The following is a 9,672-nucleotide window of genomic DNA, read 5'->3' on the forward strand; positions in this document are numbered from 1 at the left end:
GTTTAAGTATGAGAAAAATTATTGTTTTCATCTCCGTGGTTTGTTAAAACTACTATTTTAGTCCAAAAGATTAAAATTTGTGATTAATTCAGCTAACTACATCCACTTATATATTAAATATGAGAAAGGATCAAATAAGAAGTTTGGTTTTCCTAAGAAGGCTAGGAAGGAGAGTATTTTAGTCTACTACCTTAATATTGAAATCCACTTAATTTAATTTCAAAAACCCACTTAATTAAAACCCACTTAAATTTTCACTCATCTCCTACAACTACCACCGCCCACCGCCACCCACCGCCACCACCTTGCCGGAAAAGTCTTCGGAAATTTCGCCGAAAAATAAAACACTATGAAAAACACAATAAAAAAGACACAATGGAAAAAACACTATGAAAATAAAAACACAATTAAATAACATAATATAAAAAACACAATGCAAAAAACACTATGAAAAAATAAAACACAATTGTATAACACAATTTTGTAAAACACAATTATGATAAAACACACATTGTAAAAACCCACGATTTTTTTTTATTTTTATAAAGCAATATGGTACTCATATAAAAGATAAAAAAAACACTCGTTTTTATGGTGAAATTGCTTGAAAAAAAAACGTCGTATAAAAAAGTTATGGACGTTTTAAAATGATAGGGGAATTTGACATGTGCCTTGCATGTGGAGAGAGAAAGTCAACAAATGTGTTATCCCTATTATGCCCTTACCCTTGTTTTACACTTGATGATTTCTCTAATCTAATCTCAACCATTCAATTTTAAAATGAATGAACAAGATTATTTCCTATCATTTCTAGGAAAACTAATCTTTTTACTATAACTCAACCCTTAGTTTTATGTGAACTAACTATAAAATCCAAAATTTGTAATCACTATTGCTTTCATAGAACAACCAAAAAATGGAATAAATCCCAAAACATAGGAACCTAGTTAGTTATTTAAAAAACTTTGAATATTGGCATGAAAATAGCCAAATAGTTTAAGTTATTATATAAGGCACATATACATTTAAAATTGAGTTAAATAGGTCAACCTGTGCATTTGTTGGTTGATTTAAAACGAATGCTATAATTATGACATTTAAAATATCTACGTAAACCTTGTTATAAGAGGCATTATATATTGAAATTGCTTGCTTCTCCAGCTCACTATCATATGTTAAATTCTTCTTGCTAATTTTTTTAAAAGTGTAACAAAATGTGTTTTTATTTCTTGTAGTTAGATTATGGAACCAATCATATGAATCTTGTTCATTTCTAATTTTCTGTGATGAAGTCGATGATGACTCACTAGAGGCTACCGCTTCAAATAAGAACAACTCTTGAATACATTTTATTAAAAGACTTTATTATTACTAACATAATATAAGTTATGTAATCATATTTTAAACATGAATCATCTATAAAAGGAAACTTGATCATGTTTGATAAAAATATGTCTCTTCTATACGTGACCCGTCCAAAACATTTTTCTGTTAAAAGTCCGTTGCCAACGTTAGCTAAAAAGATAGGATGTTGGTCTAACCATGAGTGTCTATCAACCAAGTATCTAGTGTGTTGGTTGCTTGCTCTGATTAAGTCAGAGCTCTTGATGGACCATGGCACATCAAAGACAAGACGGCATGGCGCACCTTCAAAATCCTTGGAATCGGATTTCTTTCACACAACACCAACAGTGGCGCTATGACCGCATGGAGTGGACCTCCAAAACCCATCTTAATGCCCCCTCTTGGGTCACAAACTTGCGCTACCAAGTCCGGCAATTTATATCGACCGATCACAAATTAAAAGTTGTATTAATGTCTTTTGCGTAGGCGATGTGGGATGATGTCAAATAAAAAGAATTTTTTCTCTCTTTTGTTTCGGTATATAGAAGTTTTCACTTTTCTACTTAAAACAAGTTTTATAAGTAATTAATTAAGAAAAATAATTGTTAATTAATATCGTTTTTTAACTCATATTTTACAAGTATTAGTAATATATTATTATGAAAGAAATAAACGTTAACATTTGTTGCTTTGAGACTGTGTGTACTGGTTTTAACATAACGACATGTTAAATTGTTACGTCATTATCACATAGGTGGTACGAATTTAACTTAACTTCTCTTTCACAAAGGTGTAGTTAGGGCTGTCATTTTATCAGCAACTTGAAGCCCGACCCGAAACTATTTACCATAACCCAAAAGTACCCATACTCATGAAACCTGGGCAACCCGACCTGTACTAATTCAAGTCGAGTGCCGAGTACTTTTTAAAGGGTTTCGAGTAAACCCAAAAAACATGTATACCATGTTCGACCTAGTTTATCGTAATACATGCTATTATATTGTTGATACATATTTTGCTCAATTCTATGTTATATCACTCATTCCAATATCGTCGGGAACATGTTATACTTTGATTCCAACATTCCAACCCCGTCGAATAGATTATTATTCTAATCTACTTTAACTCTAACGATTACTCAAAATATATGATTGTTTGTTAAATTTAATCGATCATTTTTATATTATTGGAGATTGTAATTTCACTTGTTTAAGAATTTTATATTTTGGATTATGTGGTTTTTTTATGTAAGTTAAAATTTGAAAATGATTTATCTACTTTAACTCTCATATCTACTTCTAGTAGGAGCTTACATATTTGTTTTTGATTGCCCCCAAGTGAAAGCTTCTCACGTCGCCTTTCATGGACAACCAACGAGTCTATAATGTGTTGTTGATATTTGAGGCAAAGTATTACTTGTGAGCATAAATCTCTCATTTATGAACATAACATAACATGTAACGATATAGGGTTTGCTTAAGGTGTTATAGACGTGCATCAGTACTTGATATAGTAGTATTTGGGAGAAACCCTATTTTTAATATGACGGTAGTATCGCAATTAATCTAGGAGATACTATTATCAAGAGGAGTGCCTATATTAGGATACATCTCTAAGGTTGTTAGTTGAACATACATATATATTCTTCAAAGGTGTCTACCACATTCACGATGTTTGAATACAAGATGTGTGACACCTTGCCAAATGTTAGGCTTTCAAATGCAGCATTTGCCTAGACACTTACATTACTGTCATGACATTTGAATACAAGATGTACGGGACCTTGTCTAGTGTCCGACTTTCAAATGTAATATTTATCAACGTAAAATGTATTCATATTATATGTTTAACATGACCTGTAACATCCCAAAATTTCAATAATAATATTTAACTTTTTATTTCTTATAAAGGCAAGTTTACCTAAGTTGTTAAAGAAATAATAAAATAATCAAGAGAAAAGGGTAGTAGGTTAATTAGAGGGAATTAATCATGGACTAAAAAGGAAAGATGGACCTTAGGTCCATAGGCTTAAGGGAGTATAAATACCCCCCTTAAACCTTAAATCTTTCCATTTCCATCCATCATATCCTCATTATTCCCTACACACCTTAAACACACGCACACATCTCTTACTCCTTACGGCCGCAAGAGAGAAAGCAAGAATCCAAGATCAAACCAAGCTAAATCCGGGTAGATCTTTGATATACAAGCAAGATACAAGATTAATAATTCATAACAAGCTATCCGTGACCTAATAACCGCATAAAGGTATGTTCTTGATCTTAAAGGTTACGTTTTTATGAACGAATAATCATGAAACTTGAACTTAGAGTAGATCGGGTCTAGATAATTAATAAATTTGCAAACTTGATGATTGGAATGGACTTAACAAACTTATGTTTATGAACGGTTCATCAAGAAAACCCTAGGTTTAGCTTAATGGACGTTTCATGCTTAAGGGTTTATGCTTTATACTTAAAATGAATTAGATCTTGGTGAAGGGATGCTAAAGAACATAAAACGGTTAAGGAGGTTTGGGGTTTAGGTATTAAAAGGGTAATCATGAACCAATTAACCGTAACTCGAGCCTAAAATGGATTTAAGGTAGAAAGTTGTAGCTGAAAGCATCAAACAAGGGTTCTCGGTTAAACACGGGAACCTGGTCAAATTGGATTCTCGGCGAAAACGAGTCCTCGGTCAACGAGAGTTCTCGGTGACCCGGGTTCTCGGTAACTCGGGATTCTCGGTGACCAGGATTTCGGTCACCAAGGGTTCTCGGTCAACATAAACGTTCTCGGTCAAACATGAGTTCTCGGTCCGTCTAGAGTTCTCGGTCACTTGGGGAATGTTGCGTTTTGTGGGCTTGGCCCAACTAGGCCCAAAAGCCAAAATGAATAGTAGCCTAAACTAACTAGATAGCCCATCTGTTTAAGTTAAACAAACAAACCCAATATAGAAAATACGTTGGTTAACTAAAATATCAACTTAAATAATTATACGGTTAATTAACAAATATACATTTAACAGTTAGTCGGGCTCAGTTAAAGAAGGGAATAACAATTAACGGTGAACACAACAGGATCCAGATAAGTTTCTATCCCCCTTTTGTGTTATGTTTTCGGGGCTGTGTGCATACTCGATGTGAATGTTAATACATTTATCCTAAGTGATAAGTGTATGCCTTATGTGATTATGTGAAAGGAAAGAACGACTGCTTGTCGGTACGTGAACGATCTTCGGATATTGCACGTGTTGTCAGGCTATAATGCTATGTATGAGATATAATTGATATGTATGTATGTTATGTATGTAAAGGATAGAAAGGTAGAAAAAGGACTGGACCCTAACAATATCCAAGGCAGAAAAGGGACCGGGCCCTTTAATAATCTCGAGGCAGAAAAGAGACTGGACCCTAATGATATCCAAGGCAGAAAAGGGACCGAGCCATTTAATAATCTCGAGGCAGAAAAGGGACCGAACCCTAATAATATCCAAGGCAGAACAAAGGGACCGAACCCTAATAATATCCAATGCAGAATATAATAATGTAAAGTAGAAATTCGAATAAAGTACAAAGGTATATGTGTGTGTATATATATACTATGAATGAAGTATGAAAGTATGAATGAAAGTATGTAAGTACGTATGTAATGTGATTAACTAGAACTCACTCAGCATAGCTGACTTTTAGTATGCACGCAGGTGAGTAGGATGAGACAGCTCGCTTGAGGGGAACACGTGACATTGAATAAGAAGCTGGCATCGAAAGACTCAAGACATTTATGTTTATTATTATGATATTTTGAAAGACAAGATGTTTACTTTAAGATAAGTTATGGATTAATGTAATGTTTTATGAATGTTTTATATTCCGCGTATGTTTTTATTAACTCTGATGAATTGAACTATGTTGATGAGTAAATCCAACGCCCAAATGTGAGGCACCGGTAACGGAGTCTTACACTTATTCACTTTTGAGGAGCCTAATGAATTCGAAACTCAAAACGTTGCTTGATACACACACTAGTAGGGCAAGTAGATATGTATACTTACTACTTTACGTTTTTTGCATCGTCTTCTTTTTATAAGAATAAAATAATTAACTATATTATTATCTGACAATATAAATTTGTTATTATTATTATTTTTTGAAAATTGGTTTTAAATTATTATAAGTATTTACTATCCATAAATAACAGTCCCAGCTAACGACATGACAAACGAGGGTATCATCTTATAACATATATGTTTCCAATTATATTGTGAATAACACAATCCTAACGCTGTTAGTTGTATGTCACAAGAAAAAAGCTTTTTTGGTCGGAAATTCATATTTTTTGTTAGAAAACTCAACCTAAACACTACCACCAACCGACTTACCACCACCAATTAACTCCGAAGGTGGTTCTAGGATTCCGACAATCTCGACTCTTGGAAAAAATTCGTAATGGTTCCATCTAAGGTTAGTCAGAACCTACAATTAACGCCGTGATTCTGTTGGTCGCCGACAAAGGCAAACATGTTAAAAGATAAAAACCAATTTTTATATTTTTGCTGAAACCGCAACTTCAATCTCTTCGTTTGCCGCTATGTATTTCACACTTTCTCCGGCTACAATCGATCGGACGGCTATCGATGCAAAAGGTTAGAATCACTTATTAATTAATTCAACATTCAAACTGTTTCCATTCACTCTAGTCGCAAAATTAGGTATTCGTGGATTACAACACTATATATATGTATATATGTTAGCACAAACACACTTAGGGTTCTGCTATGTAAGTTTTGAAATATTAACCTTTTGGCTTCATAATAATTGTAATGCAACGATTTTTGTTAGGTGTTTGTTTGCATAGTTTAAGATGATAAATAAATAAATAATGCTGCAACGTTGTAAGATTTAAGGACAGAATATTGTCATATTACAAATAAGTACAAGGACAAAGTAAGCATTGACAACTTCAGTGGATTAAGGCGGGTGGTCGCCTTTCACTTAGATATGAGATTCTTATTACTAGACCAAATGCCATATGACTTCTTAGCTAAATCATCCTTAGAGTTTATAATAAGTTATTATTGCAGTTGAAAGTATGCACACAGGTTTCCTATAGTCATTAGTTTTTGCTGTTTTAGGCATAATGCGGAGGTTGACTGCTGCAGTCACTCTTTGAATTTTTCTTTTATTGTTTTATTGTAGTTTTTGTACTTCCATAAATATTCTCATGAGAATGATGTATTCAGTTTTATTAATGTATGCAATATGTAAGTTACTGTTGGAAGCTGTACTGAAATTTAGATCACAGCTTGCTTGATAACTTTAAATAACATAGGAACACATGAATATATGATTACTAAATTGATTAAAAGAATATAATCCACTCAGAATAATTTATAAAATACAATATCTTATTAGCATGGACAAAAAGTAAAAACAAGTTTATCAAAAAATTGGGGCATTCCGAGAATTGAACTCGGGACCTCTCGCACCCTAAGCGAGAATCATACCACTAGACCAAATGCCCATTTGCTTTATATCATCATTCTTTGTTATATTTATTTACTGCATTTGGTTGAAAACTTAAAGATTTCATCAATGTACACAATAAAAGTAACTGCTACCACCAAATGCCATTTATTGCCGTTGACAGTTGAACTTTGTTTATATCTTTCAAATTATAAGTGCAGTCACTTTCTTTCTAAATGACTAGGAATCTTTTCAGTCTCATTCACACATATATATACACATATAATTGAAAAATATGCATGCTCATTGAGAATTGCTATCGGTCAATTCTGCAGGCTTGATTTATGACTGCTTATTTTGGTAAACAAATAATATTTTGCACCAAATTGAATTTAGTGTCTAAATAAAAGTTTTTGTAATCATGAGTTCTGTTTCTTATCAGATTAGTTAGTAGAATATGAAAGTAAATGTAAAATTATCATTGAAGAAATATACAATAATGAATTAGTTCTACTGAAATTGTGCATTCTGAGAATCGAGTTTAGTACCTTAGGAACCCAAAGCAGGAATCGTACCACTAGGTCAAATGCTTATTTGCTTTATATGTATGATTTTCTTCTTTGTCAGTGTTTTATATTCTTGTTTAGAATAACTGCATGTAACTGTCAGTACTCAGTAGCTTGAGGCTGCAATCTTTGAAGCAAGAGGGTGTTGGGTTTTTTTTGTCTTTAATTTGCTTACATGACCTCTGCAAACTAAGATGATTGTATAGCTACCAACATTAAGTGCGTTGTTTTAGTTGTCTCAAACTAACATATAGTCAACTGTTTTGCTTTTGGCTAAGACATCTATTGCCTTGGTGAAAACAGATAAAATCTTTATAAGGTCGTCACAGTAACATCTAGCGTTGCTTGAAAACTCATATCTCATTGATGGTAAATTGTAGGTTCAGATCTGTATTCTGTGCTTTTTTACTTTAAGCTAACTTTGATTTTAAATATGATAGTTTTTTGAATTATGATTGCATTTGACCATCTTCTGAAACCACCAACGAGTAGAAAGTGAAGAGGCAACTCTTTAGCAGCGGATTCAATATGCCAAACACACAAGTGTGCTGCTGAATATATATATATCTAATTACATGTTTGAATGAATAAATGGTAGCATATCATACTATCTTCTAAAATAGTAGAATCACCTTTAAGTCTTGGCACTGGACCTCTGGTAATGAAGTTGCATCTTATCCATGAACTGAATTCATTGATAAAAAATATTGTTAGAACTATAAGCATATGCTTGTGGCATATATCTCACTTTCATTGATGGATCTGTTTCAAAAGGTCTTCAGCTCATTTCTGTCTATATTAGTAGTAGAATATAAAATAAAATATTGACACAAAACATCTAATAAAATGAGTTGACATAGTTAAAAAGGGGCATTCCGAGAATCGAACTCGGGACCTCTCGCACCCAAAGCGAGAATCATACCACTAGACCAAATGCCCACTTGGTTAATATGTATGCGTAGCATGCTTTAAGTCAACTTTGGTTTGCAGTTAAAAAAACACAATTGTAGAATATATATAACGTATTATCTTTGTGAAAAGGGTCATAAAACTAAAAAGAAAGCAGCAAACTGGCAGTGGATTGAATATCTTAAACACACAAGTTTATTTTGTGAATGTATATGTATAGTAGTTTAAATGATCCCGTGTAACCTGTAATAAGTGTTGATTGTTATAGACAATCGAACTTTGTTCTGCTTTTGAAAATAAGTTTACCAGTACCTTGATGTCTTGAATTTTGATTTCTTATTCAGAAAAGGAAGATGCATCTTTTTACCAACTCGGTGCCTAAATATAGACTGTTGTACCCATGATTTGAGTTCATTGTCAAAGAATCTTGCCACATTTTCAACCATATGTTTTTGGCATATACTATTAATGTGGTAGGTAGATTTGTAAGTGTTCAGTTGACTTTAGTTTATTATTTTATTAGGATGCCATTTTTAAATAAAATGGTAGCAATTAAGGGGTCATATAAAGTGAGTTGATTCTGTAAAAAAATGGGGCATTCCAAGAATCGAACTCGGGACCTCTCGCACCCAAAGCGAGAATCATACCGCTAGACAAAATGCCCACTTACTTTATGTGCCTGTTTTAAGAGTAATCACTATGCTATATACTCACATTATATTCTTCAAGTATGCATAATGAGTGAATTTGGGGTGCTTTTTCTTTTAATCTTTTACATGTATGCTATATTATACTCAGGTATAAAAGTTCTGCTAAGTTCTCTTGTTTGAGTTTGAAGTTTTCAAAGCTCGTATGGAGGCATCCCATATTCTGGGCAAATGTTTAACTGATCTGCATATTATGCTAGTGTGCTTAAATCACCGAATTTGTTTAGTGTATACACTTGAATACTTCATTATGTTTCCATAGTTTACCTGTGATCTAGAAATTACTTGAAGACCATGAAAACCTCATTACAAACCTTGATACATTGTGCTCATATTATATACCAAATTATGTTATCATATTTGGGTAATTGTGCTCAAGCTGTACTCATGATTAAGGTGCCATCCTTTATGAATAAGCTTTAGTATGGATCTAATTTCCAGTGGGACATCAAAAGTACTTTAATCACCTTCTACAACCACTTAAGAATCACTTCACAGTGAGAAACTAGTTAAGCATGATGACATAAGTTTCTAGTATCACCCTTCATAATAGTTAACCATGATGACTCATTTTAAAACCCAAACCTGCTTTTTGGGTGTGCAAATGTCAGCAGTCAGCGTATATCTTCTAACCTAAGAGAAAACTCTTTTAGTGCATAATTGAACAGCCTTGGGACATTTG

General features: G+C 33.1%; 1 long non-coding RNA gene and 2 other non-coding genes across 3 annotated transcripts in view; 1 reads left to right on the plus strand and 2 right to left on the minus strand.

Moving 5' to 3' along the window:
* The first annotated feature begins 5,939 nt into the window (after positions 1-5,939).
* Positions 5,940-9,672, plus strand: part of LOC143629420 (uncharacterized) — a 7,391-nt gene continuing 3,658 nt past the window's right edge. Inside the window, exon 1 of the long non-coding RNA XR_013152948.1 lies at positions 5,940-5,988. This is a non-coding gene — a long non-coding RNA (uncharacterized LOC143629420). The remainder of the gene's footprint in view (positions 5,989-9,672) is intronic.
* On the minus strand, positions 6,795-6,866 carry TRNAP-AGG (transfer RNA proline (anticodon AGG)). The gene has a single exon. It is a non-coding gene; the product is annotated as a tRNA-Pro (tRNA).
* On the minus strand, positions 8,242-8,313 carry TRNAP-UGG (transfer RNA proline (anticodon UGG)). Its single transcript has one exon. It is a non-coding gene; the product is annotated as a tRNA-Pro (tRNA).

The sequence above is a fragment of the Bidens hawaiensis genome, unplaced genomic scaffold, assembly GCF_021521415.1.
Source record: "Bidens hawaiensis isolate Kalapana, Puna unplaced genomic scaffold, B.hawaiensis_p1.1 tig00005195_1, whole genome shotgun sequence".
NCBI classification, from domain to species: domain Eukaryota; kingdom Viridiplantae; phylum Streptophyta; class Magnoliopsida; order Asterales; family Asteraceae; genus Bidens; species Bidens hawaiensis.